Raw genomic sequence first — 15,723 nt, forward strand, 5'->3', positions numbered from 1 at the left:
AGGGTTGTTCAGCCTTGCTGGGAGTAAGCTCATCGGGTCATCTCCAGTAAGTCCTCATGAGTAATCCTATTGAAACAGATGAACCGGTCGTAGAGTCAGAAGGGACCCTGAGGGTCATCTAGCCCAACCCCCTGCAATGGAGGAATCGCAACTAAAGCATCTGTGACTGATGGCCGTCCAACCTCTGCTTAAAAACCTCCAAGGAAGGCAAGTCAACCACCTTCCAAGGTATTCCACTCCCTAGTGGAACAGCAGAAAATTATTCCTGATGTTTAGTCGGAAATTCCTTTCTCATAACTTCAATTAACTCACGGCTGCTCTGAGTAGGACTAGAATGGGATACAAGCCATTGAAAATAATGGTCATGACTCACTTGGGTCCACTGATTTTACTGGATCTGCTCTGCAAAGGGCTTAGGTACAGTTCATTTACTTTAGCAAGTGTTTGGGTGAGAATGTCTCAAGAAAGGGAATTTCTGTACAGATGGAAGAAAAGGCTTCTTGAGAAAATTTAAGAACTTTAAACATTCTTACAGATCTGAGACTCTGGGCAGACTATATTTTTAAGGGGTTTCCATATTTTTTCATGTTTCAGTTAATATCTGAAGTGGTGAATCAATGAGATCAGCTTGACTGGTGTTTTCATATAGCTAGACAAACCTTTAAATTTGATTTGCAGATTTTGCATTGAGTTTGAGAAACAGTTTATAGATTGCTCTTCATGAATGTCACCCTAACCAAGTCTACACATGGCATGAACATTAAGAAAGCATAAAAGGAAAAGTCCAACAGCAGGAAATAATTGCTTCATTGCCTCAAAACTGCAGCTGTAAAAACAAAAATGAAAAGTGTTTTCCTTCTAGTTCGTACCTTTTTTTTACAGCACTGTCTGCAAGCTGGAATGTAGTTATTTACCACTTGGTGGCACCAAACTATTAAAAATACTTCTTGAGAGTACAGTATTCTATTAACATACAGTATTAGTAAATGGATTTAATTTGGGGAAACTAATATTTATTTCACGTTCATGTGTATGTGAAAAAACCTGACCCTAAACCTCCACTGTCTTGTGGTATACTCATTTATGAGAAAGGCTTTGGAGTAAATGCCAAGGAAAAAATCTATACCCGCTGCCTTGTGGGACACATTTGGGAGAAAAAAAGACTAAGGAGTAAACCCTACACAAATCCAAAGTGCAGTCCCTAAGACAGTTGGATGGTGCTTTGCATGCCTCCTGGCAACTCCTGCAGCCAAGCTGATGCCAAACGTATTGCTTTCATTTCCTTTGGACCACATCAACAAAGTCATCCTGGCAGCCCAGAACCTTCACACACTGCCCAGGCCTTTGCCCTGGAGAGGTCACTTTGGTGCTGCTAATGCAGCAAAAACAACGTGAGAGATAGTAGTTACAAGTTACTCATCTCTGCAGCCACAGTAGGCGCTGTGATTCTCCAGTGGTTTGGCTTCACTCGCAGAGGCGCACTCAGTTGTCTCTTGAGACAGACATCAACAATATGTGTATAGTCACATGCATATATAGCACACATGGGTTTACCTGCACTGCATGTATTTGTTTTGTAGTATTTTATGCATTACCCAAAAAGAACAAATATCTCCTTAAAATTTGCACGTGCTAATTTATTGGTATAGATGCAATATTAGAAATTATTATTACAGTACAATTTTAATGGAAATACAATACCTAGAACATAATATGACCTGGGGGGCCATTAAAGTATGCTGACTGTTGATGGGCAACCTCAATGCCCCTTCTTTCTTTTTGGGTTCTTTCTTATCTTTAAACTAGACTTGGATATGACACCCTTCAAAGAGTACATGACTACCCTAATTTTGTGACAGTTTTACAAGAGTAAGAGCAATTGCTCCCTGCTGTTTCTGCCTATATGTTGAACAGTTCTCAGATGCAGTGTAGCAGAAATCATACTGGAAAAATCATTTTGTAAAGATTGTGAAACTGAAAGATGAATGCTTGGTTTATTCCTACTGTGTGAGCATTTGTAAACAATTGTTTCTCCTCCATTTCAAGGTAGAAAAAGAGCAACAAAACTTCAAGTCTACACATGACATGAAAGTAAAGAAAGGATAAAAGAAGTCGTAACATCAGGAAATGAGGTAGCAATTTTTTTGTAAAAGAAAAATGCTAAGCTTATTGCAAGAGACATGTCCAAATGTGTTGCTTAATTTGTTAATAGTCCACAAACACATTACGTATTTTAAATATATATTCCAACATGTTTCTACATCTTAGCTCTTTTTGTCTCCAGGGGCATCTTACCCATAGAGGCTAGTGGTGCGGGGTGTCAGGGTGCCAAGTTCTGGAGGGCGCCAGGGAAGAGGCGATGGCTAGACACGGCGTCTCCCAGCATCAGCTCGCCACCCTCTCCCACCTCTGCCATGCCACACCGAAGCAGCGCTGCACCCAGAGCCTCCATCTGCTATGGCCAGCCACTGTGGCACAAAGCAGCCAGCTGAGCCAGGAGGCACCGCGTCCAGCCTCCGCCTCTTCCCCGCCAGAGGAGCCGCCCTCCAGCCGCTGCCCACCTCCTCCACCCCTGCCGGCAGCGTCCCTAAAAAACCTCTGGGAAACCGGGGGGGGGCACTGAAGGGAGCTTTGCACCACAGCGCCGGATATGCTTAAGACAGCCCTGTTTGTCTCTTATCAGCTCTCAATAAGTTGTTGGTAATTAACAGAATTAACGGTTCTGGATACAGTGGTACCTCGGGTTACAAACGCTTCAGGTTACAAACGCTTCAGGTTACAAATTCCGCTAACCCAGAAATAGTACCTCAGGTTAAGATCTTTGCTTCAGGATGAGAACAGAAATCATGCTCCGGCGGCGTGGCAGCAGGAGGCCCCATTAGCTAACATGGTACTTCAGGTTAAGAACAGTTTCAGGTTAAGAACGGACCTCTGGAACGAATTAAGTTCTTAACCGCTGTATAATTTTTCAAAAGGTCATGAGCTTGGTTGTCATATCAGAAGCTCAGAAAAGTAAAATGGGCCCGGAAAGAGTGTGTCTTCTCTGCCACACTTGTGAAACTCTATGGTTAATTTTGTTTTTAAATTTTTTAAATTTCATTTAAATTAAAATTGCAGTTCTAAAATCTTAGCCTTTTATGGCATTCTTACTTTGGCTATAGCTAGCTTGCAAAACCCATATGCCTATGGTGGAGAGTTCATTTTTAAAGCAAGGATTAGATCATTTGAACCCATAAAAGCCCAGTTCACCACTGTGGGCTTTGGCACAGATGAATCTCAGCTCACCCCACCCCACCCATGTCTTTTTATTTATTTTAAAAGTGTTGTGTGGTACCACCTCCTGGCTGAGATTACTCAGCCCCCCCCCCTTCCTGTTGAACTTCAGGTACTTGACAAATATATTTCTATTTCAGCAGGCATTTTAAGTAAGTTGTAGTTCGTCTGCATAATTTGTGGTATTGCTTTCCACACCTATGTCTCAAGGGTATTTACAAAATGCAAAAAACAGCAAAAAACAAAACCAAACCAACAGCCCACCAGTTACGTATCAGCAAATAAAATTAAAAACAATACTAAATAAACACCTGTAGCACAGACCTGTTCTTTCAGCTGGGAAAACTTGTCTGAACAAAAACATTGTGCAGTTGTTTTTGGATAAATGCAGATAGTGGGTGACTATAGAGCTTACATTTTGACCTGTGGTTTTTGTTTGCTTTAAATACTGTATTATTCTGAGTGATCAATTGTTTTATTTGTTGATTATATAAACCACTTTGTGACCAAGTATGGTGAAATATAAATAATGAAAATAAATTAAAAAATAAAAATCAGGTTGAAACAATTGCCATTAGTTTATCACATATTTAACACTCTAGTGCCAAGCAAATGTGTAAATACTGTACTGAGTGGGATTCCTTGCTATTAACAGCATAACTGCCTATCATTCTTAATATCCCTTCTTAAAGAAATAAGCAACATAACTAAAATGTAATGCAAGGATATGTCGTGCAGCCAACTAAGTAATACTCAGAGTAGACCTATTAAAATTAATGTGCTTCAGTTATACGTGCCCATTTATTTTAACGGGTCTATTCTGAGAAGGACTAACATTGGCTAAACGCCATAGTCCCAAACCATGGAAAACACATTGCCTGAAAGCCAACAATTCTAGAGACTAAAAAAAAATTGTATCAGAATTCTGATGGCTGCAGTTTTTGTCTTTAATATTTTAAAAATACAATTAGTCTGTAGTTATAACTTACCGGTATGCACCCTTGTAAGTAGGTAACAAAGATGCCAGCTTGAGGGAAGAGAGCTAGAACGGGAGCAGTTGTAACAAATTCTAGTTCTCTTAAGACATTCATATAGACAATAAATCCAATGATATAAATCAAGCACCAAACATACTATATGCATACTTCATTGGTAGAAGAGGAGGGAGGGCCAGAAAAGGCAGCATGTGAAACACAGGTGTCAGCATTTGCTGAGGAAGAACTGGTACATTATAAACTAATCCACCTTCTGCTATTTGTGATTTCCTCCCCAACAGCTGTGGCATTAAATAAGAGCTCACTGCATTTGGGAAGAATTAGAGAACTTAATGGGGCTAGGGGTACCACTGCTGAAGCATTGGGGAAAGACAGGGGAAGTGGGGATTTTGGAGGAAATGTTAGACACTTGGGGTGGGAGTTGGGGGAAGAGTTCATTATTCAGCTGTGCTTCTAGATTTATCAGTGGGAATTGCTGTGGCTCTTTGTTCTTGTCTTTCCACTAAGGCTGATATGGCACGATACATGCACCATAGGCTTTTGTATGGTCTGAGAGAGTCCTAGGGAGTTGATTTTAAAATATGGCAACCCTACACTTGGCCTGTATTTTGATAAGCTTGTGCTCCATTTAGTTGCCCCATGTTCAATGTTTTTTTTATGCTGTTCTGCAGCTGTGCCATACGTTTCTTGTGAAAATCCGATCTTGCCAGATGCACAGCAAATCCTAAAAGAGATTTGGCCCACTTAATAAACCAATTTTGGAAGAGCTCATGAACAGTTTTGTTCAAAGTTTCCACAGATCTGCAGGCCATGACAGTCTCATCTCACCTCCTCCCTTTCTTTCCACCCTTACCCCACCCCAATGGTTGTTTTTTAATTAGAGTTAGTGACTGCTTAATGGCACACTTCCAGTTATTGCCTGGCTGGGACCTGAGACTTCCTCTTCATTTTGCAAATGACCCTTTTATGCTCCCCCAAACCCTCTCTTCTGCTTGTATCACGTGTCCTCTAAAAAATAAATGCTACTGGTGTCTCCAGAGAATGGAGAGGGATGGGAGAAGGAAGAACCAATGAGTCCAAAAGCCCAAAGCACCCTTAGCCATGCCTCCAGGAAGCTTAGAACGCCCTTAACAGTTCCTCTTAGCAAGAGCCACCCTGAGCCATGGCAAGCAGAGGGCAGTCCACTTTGCTCTGCTTCCTGTTTTGCTTCCTTTGTATTGAACTTTAGATTGCAAGCTCCTTGAGGCAGGGGCCTGCCCTCTTGTACTCTGTAAAGTAGCTGACCCACTGGTGGCATACACAGGAGCCGACTCCTAGGGGCCAGGGTCCCTTCCGTCCCTAATAAAATATTGGAGGCCCCATCCTAAAGTTGATGGGCATTGCCATTCAAGTGGTGAGGGTGTGCCACATCTGGTGATCAATTATGCAGGGTGGGGCTTACCTGCCCCCCATATTTTATTCAAGTTGGCACCCCTGATGATAAATATATAAATGATCATCAGCATAATTCACCATCTTACAGGTATTTTTGGTTGCTTGTAGAAATCACAACAGGACATAAGACATTGTACCTTACTGCAGACTCTTCAAAGTATTAACCTTGGTTTTGGAAAGTTTATAATAACCAGTTAGGTCTGGCCAGGGTAGGGATGGGTGTGTTGATCTTCACTTTGTGCTATGATCACAGGGAAGACTTTTATTGTATTTCAGGAAATTTTGTTTTACTCTATACATCGGGAGAGTGGGGAAGCTTTGATGGTCCGCCCCCGCCACTTAATGGATCCAAATGGTTTCCAGAGAGTGGTAGGGGATGCTTTATCCCATGTTGATGGCCTTTCAGCTGATTCCCTGGTGGCCCGCTGGAATGTGGAGTTAATCAGTGGTATTGACTGTTTGGCTCTGAAGCGCCCTCTCCAATTGCATGGAGCTCGGACAGCCCCGTGGTTTTCCACAGATCTGAGGGCAATGAAACAATCACTGAGACTGCTAGAATGCCGGTGGCGGATAACTCATTCTGAAGCTGACCCGACACAGGTTAGAGCAGGGGTCAGCAACCTTTTTCAGCCGTGGGCTGGTCTGCCATCCCTCAGACCATGTGGTAGGCCGGACTATTTTTTTTTGGGGGGGGGGATGAACGAATTCCTATGCCCCACAAATAACCCAGAGATGCATTTTAAATAAAAGCACACATTCTACTCATGTAAAAACATGCTGATTCCCGGACCGTCCGTGGGCCAGATTGAGAAGGCGATTGGGCCGCATCCAGCCCACGGGCCTTAGGTTGCCTACCCCTGTGTTAGAGCTCAATGTCGAGCCTACCAAGTGGTGGTAGCGATGGCGAATAAGACTTTCTTCACCGCCTGTATTTCATCTGCAGAAAACAGCAGCAGGAGACTCTTTCAGGTGGTTCGCAATTTAGCGGAACCACCTGCTCCATCGGGGCCCAGTACTGGCCACATGATCTCCTGCAATGATTTTGCAAAGTTTTTTTGCAGATAAAGTCACTCAGATTCGGGAAGAGGTAGACTCCACCGTGGGAGCAGGGCCTGGACGGGAGAGTGCTAGAGTCCTGTCTAGTCAAGTTGCGTGGGATCAATTCCAATCTGTTACCTCTGAGGATGTGGACAAGCTGCATGGACTAGTGAAACCAACCACCTGTCTCTTTGATCCTTGCCCATCCTGGCTTATAAAAGCTAGCCGCAAAGGGCTGGGTGATGGGCTTCGCGGGGTGGTGAATGCCTCTCTCTGTGAGGGAGCCTTCCCATACCCGCTAAATGAGGTGGTTATTAAACCACTTCTTAAAAAACCATCTTTAGATGCGGCCAATATGGCCAACTATCGCCCAATCTCAAATCTTCCATTTTTGGGCAAGGTGATTGAGCGAGTGGTTGCTGAACAACTCCAGGCACGCCTGGAAGAAGCGGACCATTTGGATCCCTTCCAGTCGGTATTCAGGCCTCATCATGGGACTGAAACTGCCTTGGTCACACTGGTCAATGATCTCCGGCGGACTAGGGATAAAGGTGAGAGCTGTTTCCTAATTCTGCTGGATCTCTCAGCGGCTTTTGACACCATCGACCATAACATCCTTCTGGACCATCAAGAGGGGCTGGGAGCTACGGGCGCTGTTATACAGTGGTTCCGCTCCTTCCTCCTGGGCTGTGTTCAGAGAGTGGTGGTGGGGGATGAGTGTTCAGGCGCCTGGGCTCTTACTTGTGGGGTGCCTCAGGGTTCTGTCCTCTCCCCCATGCTTTTCAGCATCTACATGCAGTCGCTGGGAGAGCTCATAAGGAGGTTTCGGCTGGGTGTTCATCAGTATGCGGATGACACCCAGCTCTACCTCTCTTTCAAATCAGAACCAGTGAAGGCGGTGAAGGTCCTGTGTGAGTGTCTGGAGGCGGTTGGAGGATGGATGGCGGCTAACAGATTGAGGTTGAATCCTGACAAGACAGAAGTACTGTTTTGGGGGGACAGGAGGCGGGCAGGTGTGGAGGACTCCCTGGCCCTGAATGGGGTAAAACTGCCCCTGAAGGACCAGGTGCGCAGCCTGGGAGTCATTTTGGACTCACAGCTGTCCATGGAAGCGCAGTCAATTCTGTGTCCAGGGCAGCTGTTTATCAGCTCCATCTGGTACACAGGCTGAGACCCTACCTGCCTGCAGACAGTCTCGCCAGAGCGGTGCATGCTCTAGTTATCTCTCGCTTGGACTACTGCAATGCGCTCTATGTGGGGCTACCTTTGAAGGTGATCCGGAAACTACAACTACCGTAATCCAGAATGCGGCAGCTAGACTCGTGACTGGGAGTAGCCGCCGAGACCACATAACACTGGTCTTGAAAGACCTACATTGGCTCCCAGTATGTTTCCGAGCACAATTCAGGACCTTTAAAGTCCTAAACAGCCTCGGTCCAGTATACCTGAAGGAGCGTCTCCATCCCCATCGTTCTGCCCGGGCACTGAGGTCCAGTGCCAAGGGCCTTCTGGCGGTTCCCTCGCTGCAAGAAAAACCAAGTTACAGGGAACCAAGCAGAGGGCCTTCTCAGTAGTGGCACCTGCCCTGTGGAACGCCCTCTCACCAGATTTCAAAGAGAAAAACAACTACCAGACTTTTAGAAGACATCTGAAGGCAGCCCTGTTTAGGGACGCTTTTAATGTTTAATAGACTATTGTATTTTAATATACTCTATTGGAAGCCGCCCAGAGTGGCTGGCGAAACACAGCTAGATGGGTAGGGTATAAATAATAAATAAATAAATAAATAAATAAATAAATAAATAATAATTATTATTATTATTATTATTATTACCCTCTGGATGCTGTTAGATTCCAACTTCTGTCAGCCCTAGCCTGCAGAGAATGTGGGATATAAAGAGAACCATAGGTTCCCTGCTATAAATGAACAGATTTGGAAATAATTTATCTAAGGATGTGGATAAAAATCTTTTGTCATCTAGCTTGCTTGGGCTGATGGGAGCTGGAATCTGACAACATCTGGAGTTCCAAAGGTTACCCACCCCTAATGTGGTTTGAGGACACACTCTTTTCACACTTGTTATGCATTGCATAGATAACCATGGTTACAACTGAGCATGATAAGTGCAATGCTGTTTGTGTCTACTCAGAAGAAAGTCCTCACTGGGCTTACTCCTTGCCAAATGTGTACAGAATTGCAGCCTAAAGATTGGTTTTAGCTAGCTGAGAAGCTTTTCTTTTCTAAGCTTCTGCATGGAAAATTTGAGTGGAATGCTGACATGGACAGACTGTGAAAGCATGGGGTTTGCCTCACTAATTCCACAGTTCTTTATAGCAAAGATATTTTTTTTAAAAAAAACAATCCAAGTGTCCCATAACTTATAAGGGATATTTCTTTGCCACCTGCTGCTATGAGCAACTTGTGGAATGATTTGTTTCACATGAAACCATGGTGTTCAAGTGGATCACCCATACAGTTTTCGATGTTATTTGCTTGCAAGGATATAAGACTTTTACTTCTGAGTAAAAAGGGTTAGTATTTGGTTGTTGATCATAGAAATACCAAAAGAACCATAAGCTACTGTTCCTCAGCTGTATATAAGCTAGTTGTACAGATGGTGCAGCCTAAGTGCATGTTTTCACATGCCTTCTGCTGACTTTAACATTGAATTCAGTTCTCATGAGTGCTTCTGAAGGGCATAAATTTACCCCCTTGCATAGTTGCTGTCTCACTTTCAGCACACTGTTTTTACTTTTCAAAGCACAGAATAACATAGTCTGTAATGCTCTCTTCCCCCACTTGCTTATGCCTCCTGACTATCAAACTTTATCGATGGATGACGGCAAACAAAACACAGTCTGGGAGACGTGCCTTGGCACTGGGATGATGTTCCTAAATACAAGCACCCACTTAACCACATGCAGCCTTTTACCTTCCACCTGTTAGAATAGTAGCCTAATGTATTTCACATATGTTAGCGATAAATACCACCCTCATAAATCATCTGATGGTGTCTTTCTCATGGACTGGAGAGAGTCAGCAATTCAGACTTGCCAGCTTTGGATTGAGAAACTCTAATCACTTGAGATTGTGTGTCTTTCTCTCTGGCATTTTATCCACATGGTAGTAGTTTTTGATCCATCCCATGCTGATAGGAATTTTATCAGTGCTGTATGTACCCAATTGCAATTCTGAAGAAAGCTAACCAAAATTTGCCAACAAGAGAAGTATTATTTTGATGCTTACTTATTCTGTTGTAATTTAGTCTGCTTCTGATAATTAAACCCTAAAGATCAATAATAGAATAATAGAGTTGGTCATCTAGTTCAATTCCTTGCCAAAGCAGCAAATCCACTTTTACAGTATCCCTGATAGAATCATAGATTCATAGAATTGTAGAGTTGGAAGGGACCCCTAGGGTCATCTGGTCCAAACCCTTGTAATGCAGGAATCTCAACTGAAGCATCCATGACAATGGCTATGCAAGCTCTGCTTAAAACCTCCATGGAAGGAGAGTCCACAACCTCCCAAGGGAGTCCGTTCCACTGTCAAACAGCTCTTACTGTCAGTAAATTCTTTCTGGTGTTTAGTCAGGATCTCATTTCTTTTAATTTAAATCCATTGGTTTGAGTCCTACCCTCCAGAGCAGGAGAAAACAAGCTTGCTCCATCTTTCATGTTGACAGCCCTTTAGATATTTGAAGATGGCTATCATATATCGTCTCAGTCCCCTCTTTTCCACGCTAAACATATCCAATTCCCTCAACTGTTCCTGATAAGGCTTGGTTTCCAAACCCTTGATCATCTTGGTTGTCCTCCTCTGTACATGTTCCAGCTTGTCAATATCCTTCATAAATTGCAGTGCGCTCTTACATTATAGTGCAACAAAATTGGGACAAAATTAAACTGGAACATTTGTGGTTTGGAGAGTTACAGGATTTAAGCAAGAAGGTACAGGGCATACATTGAATGAAAGCGAAGCACTATGTCAGTCCCCAAATATTTGCAGGTTCCAACAGTTGAAATCAGGATCACAAAAAGCCACACCAACACTGCCATGAGCACAATCATGAATGCATAACAAAAGGGTTTCTGGAGGGGCCCCACAGGCAGTCTGTTCCACCATCAAGCAGCTTAGATTGCCAATAATTTCCTAAGTTTATTCCAAATCATTTTCTTGTAATTTTAAACCCATTGGTTTGTGTCCTATCTCTGGAGCAACAGAAAACAAATTTGCTGCATCATCTGACACCCCTTCAAATGTTTGAAAATGGATATTGTATCATCTCTTAACCAATTCTTCTGCAGACTAACAGACTCAACTCTTTAAACCTTTCCTGAGCATGGTCTCCAGGCTGCTTCAGATCGCAGTCTTCATCTGCTAACCTCAGCCAATTATATGCAATCCTGTTTTCTGCCTCATGTCTCTGTTTTTCCCTCTTCCCTCTCACTTTTTCCTTGTCTCTCTCCAGCCGCTCCTGTTCTTTCTACTTAACCATCTTTCCCCTTTAAAAGAAAAAGGATGGTTATGCCTCTCTGGTGTGACCCACTTAAATTTGGCTTGCAACCAATTTGAGGTCCTGACCCATCAGTTGAAGACCAGTGCTCTAGAGTAACTAGACCTCAGAGATTAAAAAGGCATTAAAAAAATGAATGAACAGTTCCAGCAGTTTAGAAGAAAACGGACAAAGGAAATAGGGAGGAGGGAAAATTTTTGGTTTATTTTTAGAATCCGTGGGTGTGTATTGTTGTTAACAATGTCTGTATTTATCGCTGCAGAATGTTTTATCAAAGTCTGTGATTAGATCCATATAAATGATCAGATATCTACCCAGGTGCTACATGCAAAACCTCAAAAACACCCACACTCCCCCACCCCCTTTACACAAAGACGTGCAACCCAACCTTAGTGTTAGTTCTGGGTTTGAAATTTTCCTTTGCCAGGAACTAATTCACTAGGTGGCTGTAGGCCAGTCACTGTCTCTTGGTGCTTTAGTTCTCCCAGGTGGGGATAGTAATGCTTACTAAACTGTAACCCTTTGCACGAACAGTGAGAGCATTTAAGGAGCTTCCCCAGGCCTGGACTTGGCTTTGCTGCTGGGTTCCCATATGGTAGCTGTGCTCAGGAGTGATTTTGCTCAGCAGTGGATGGTGTGCCAGCTGCCCAGGTTTGGGAGGAAGATGGGCCTAGTATTTGATCAGACATGTCTTCTTTATATAGACACTAGACTCTACTGTAGCATGCTTTACATGAGGTTGCTTCTGTAAACCATCTGGAAGCTACAGCTAGTACATAATGCAACATCTCACTCATGCCAGCTTTCTGAAGAATGGGGCTTCTCTTTTATATCAGTTGCACTTCTTGATGGTCAGTTTCTGAGCATGGTTCAAAGTGCTGGTTATCACTTTAATAATCCTAAGGTTGGGAGCAAGAAGCTTAAAGCAGAAGGGGGCAGTCTTCAGACTTTTGGCCTCTACTTAGTTCCTTTATTGTGATTTGTCTTCTTAATACCACTGGTTGTGGGTTTTTTGTGTTGATTGCTAAGATAATTATTCTAAGCATTTTGAAAATGTAAAAGGTGTTATGCATAAATACTTATTTTATTATAGCCCATAGGATATTAGAAGACTTATGAAGTTTTAGCCAACCAGCACAAATACTAACTGACTCTGCTTCACTTTACAGCATAATCAAAACAAGTCAATCTCTGAGGTCTACCAACTAGAACCAGGTGCAAAATGGTGGCTGAGGAGGTGATGGAGCCAATTGTCTACTGGACCCCATGTGGTATAAACTGGGGAAACTTGCAGATATAACTGAGTGGTTCCAGGCTATGATTTTTCTAATTTAGCTTTTTTCATTTTTGCCATTGCTGAACAATTAGAAATCAATTCTTTCTAATCTATTGCAGATAATATTAGATCTACGTGTAGAACTCAATCTACCATCTATCTGTCCACCTCTTCTCTTCTCATATCATCAGATTCATCCACTAAGGTACTGTCCTCTTCATGCATATCCCATTTCTATCCAAGATCATGCAAGAGGGCTTTTTCAGTTGTGGCACCCAATTTTTGAAACTCAACACCCCAGAAGATCCACTTAGCATCCTCCTTGATGAAATTTTACCACCACCTAAAAACATTCTTATTCCAGCCTTTGACCTGACATTTTGATGTTTCTCTTTTTTCTTTGTTTTTCTTGTTGATTTGCTGTCTGTTTCTTTGGGTTTTGTTTCTAATAACACTGATTTGTGTTTTTAATAGCCCTGATTGCAGGATTACCAACATAATTATTTGAAGCATTTTGAAAATGCAAATGGTGCTATGCATAAGAACTTGTTTTATTATGGCCCATAGAAAATTGGAAGACTTGTGGCGTTTTAGCCAACCAGAATGAATAGTAACTGTGCTTCACTTTACAACAGAATCAAAATAAGTTAATTCTTAACTATAAACATTGAATAATTTGCAGGCACTTAAAATCACCAAATAGCCTTAAACCAGGCAATTACATGCATATGTCCCTATAAATTTATCTTGCTCTCTCTGCTGCAAATGTGAAGTGTTCCTGTATTTTATTTGTTTACTACTTTTCAGACAATTATCCTCACCCACAGCTGCTCACATAAATAGAAAAGAGGGAAGCAGGATATGCCATCAGGCTTACAAAGTAAAGACAAGACACAGAAGCAAAGGGGAAGTCAGTTATTCAAGGCCATAACAAAGTGCTGAACATGATACCCAGCTCAGGCAAGGTTGATCTTCGTGTGCTGGGGTTCTTGCTTGATTAACAGTTGGCAGTTTTTGTTCCTTTGGTCATTAAATGGGATCTGAGTGTCCTTTCCCGCTTGCTTCTTCAGTCCCAAGCCAACTGGCCACTAGAACAGTGTTATTTCTGCCAGGGCATTGGGTAAGCAAGCTGTTATGTCCGTCCAAGATGTCAGGAAGCGGTGCAGTTCAGAGTGTGGTTTTAACAGGCTTGATGGAGAGGGGAGCAGGTCCCGCTCTTAACGTGGTATGTGTATTATTTTACGTACTGCAACATGTGGCAAGCCAGCTCTGCTTTGTATGAGGTTCCTTTGCTCCAGCCCCAAGGTGCCCTGATGGCACCATTGATGGCAGTGTAATTTGGTTGTGACTTAGGTGAACAAAAACCCTCCTTTGCAGAATAACTGTTAAGATCTGACAGGCAGCATCTGCAATAATGGTCTTACTCAGGCATAGGCAAACTTGGCCCTCCAGATGTTTTGGGAATACAACTCCCACCATCCCTAGCTAACAGGTCCAGTGGTCAGGGATGATGGGAGCTGTAGTTTCAAAACATCTGGAGGGCCAAGTTTGCCTATGCCTTGTCTTACTTAATCATAAAATAGCAAGGTGTGCATGTTAGGTTTGTTAAGTATGGCATAGCTCCCTCATGGAAAAGATATCAATGCAAAGTAAAGCTCTAAAAAACATGGGAGCCAGTGATTATTTTGAGGAAACGTGATACAGGTTTATTTAGTACATCAGAAGAGACAGTATAACAGTGAGAACACCAGCAACTCATGGCTCTCTCTGAAACAACTTGTTCAGATAAGAATACGGTAGATAAGAATGCTCAACAGTCACAACTATCCAAAATCCAGCACATGACCTTCACTTTTACTTACTTTTTTGGAAACAGACATGTACACATGGAATATATTGGGGAAAGGGGGAAGATGGGAATTTGTTATGAAAGTACAAGTATATAAATGATGCAATATTTTTAATGCAAAAATAAATATTATTTTCAAAAAATGTTTGTCAGATAAGGCAAATTTTGCTTTATGAAAACATCTCCCAATCTTATTTTAAGTTTGGCAGTGGCAACCTCAGAACTGTGTATCTGTGTGTAGATACGACACACATAACATGTGTGTGTGTGTGTGTGTGTGTGTGTGTGTGTGTGTGAATGTGTTTACACACACACACACACAGAGAGAGAGAGAGAGAGAGAGAGAGAGAGAGAATGGGGGAAATGTTATAGCAATGAATTTTTGGGAGCCAAGTACCTCCTTTTATGGAATCATTTAAAGATTGCTCCTTGAGGCAAAGTTTGGGTAATCTCTGGTCCCTTGTGGCTTAGATTTTGAGCTCAAAATAGAACATATACAAATAAGCTCTCATAACAACTGGCAACACATCTGTTTCGTTATGTAGGAGAAGAACAGAAGGCAATCCCTTTGGGGTCACCAAAATAAGTACCGTATTTACAGTAAAGTAAATACCACACAGAGAGGAAATGTTTGAAAAAGGTATAGCTGAGAGACTGGGGCTGCTTGCACACCTATACATTTAAAGCACATCCCCCACCCCTGGTCTTCTCTAAAATAATGCTTGGGACAGTATTTTACCCCTCACAGAGCTATAATTCCCATAACCTTAACAAAGCAATATTCTTTGGTAGGGGAAACTTATTTTAAATGTGCTTTAAGTGTATGGTGTGTATGCAATCAGTGTAGCCGAGACAAGCCTGTACTTCAAATAAATATTAATCAGAAGCCTGTGGAGAAACATATATTATAGAAATATAAAACACAAGCACTGAAAAGAAAATAGGTGAGTCATTTACTTTGCCAAAAGAGCTGTTTCCCCTTTAGCTGCAAACTGAGGGCATGGCTTTCCTTTTGTTACTATTCTTTTTCTTCTTCTTTTTTAAAGCTTTTAAATACTGGATGGTCAAAGGTTTGTGTTTGTCATTTGGTTGATATTGACTAGTCAAATGGCAACCTTAGAAGATACTGAATTCATAACTTTTAATAAACCACCTAGAAACTGCAGAACAACAAATACAAAAAATAATAACACAGTAATGGCAGTCTTCCAAATTGTTCCTCAGAATGAAGTAATATCAGTGTTACTGCTGTTGGGTCAATGGAGAAGTAGATTTCTGAGAGACAGTAAAATGCTTGGTATATATGACCTGCTTTGGGAATGACTTGGAATCTGATCTAAT

At 42.2% G+C, this 15,723-nt stretch overlaps 1 long non-coding RNA gene across 1 annotated transcript; it reads left to right on the forward strand.

Annotated features, from left to right (window-relative positions):
* Positions 1-105: 105 nt before the first annotated feature.
* Positions 106-12,742, forward strand: LOC148685261 (uncharacterized). The gene is made up of 3 exons (XR_015950456.1): positions 106-228; positions 2,047-2,132; positions 12,653-12,742. It is a non-coding gene; the product is annotated as an uncharacterized LOC148685261 (long non-coding RNA).
* Positions 12,743-15,723: the final 2,981 nt, after the last annotated feature.

The sequence above is a fragment of the Zootoca vivipara genome, chromosome 6 (assembly GCF_965207765.1).
Source record: "Zootoca vivipara chromosome 6, rZooViv2.hap1.1, whole genome shotgun sequence".
Taxonomy (NCBI): Eukaryota; Metazoa; Chordata; class Lepidosauria; order Squamata; family Lacertidae; genus Zootoca; species Zootoca vivipara.